The following is a 454-nucleotide window of genomic DNA, read 5'->3' on the forward strand; positions in this document are numbered from 1 at the left end:
GGGGAGGGGGAGGAGGGGAGCAGCGGGGAGGGGCAGTGAGGAGCTCTGCGTGCGGCCAGCCCAGGCCCCTCCAGCCCAGCTCTGCCCCTGCCGCAGGTTCTGGTCCTGGACGCGCTCTGCCCATCTGCCGCCCATGTATCTCCGTCCCCCCTCCCCTCTCCCATCACCCGCGTGTCCCTCGTGGCTCTGTCCACCGCCCGCCCGCCGTGCGGGCTGCTTCCGCGGGACCAGCTGGCTCAGGGGGGAGCCGGGTGCCCCTCTTGCGGGCAGGTGACCTGGGGCCAACTCCCCAGCCCGCTGAGTTCCCAGGCGGGACAGGCCGGCGTGGCGCAGGGGCCAGCAGCAGGGGGGACTCCGCCACGGCAGGCTCGCGAGTGAGGAGGCCAGCGGGTGCGGCCGAGGTCAGGGCGCGGGTGTCAGGCAGGGGCTTCTGTGGGGGGCGAGCGGCTCGCGG

This window comes from Condylura cristata, unplaced genomic scaffold (genome assembly GCF_000260355.1).
Source record: "Condylura cristata isolate star-nosed mole 26May11 unplaced genomic scaffold, ConCri1.0 scaffold00075, whole genome shotgun sequence".
In the NCBI taxonomy this organism is placed as follows: Eukaryota; Metazoa; Chordata; class Mammalia; order Eulipotyphla; family Talpidae; genus Condylura; species Condylura cristata.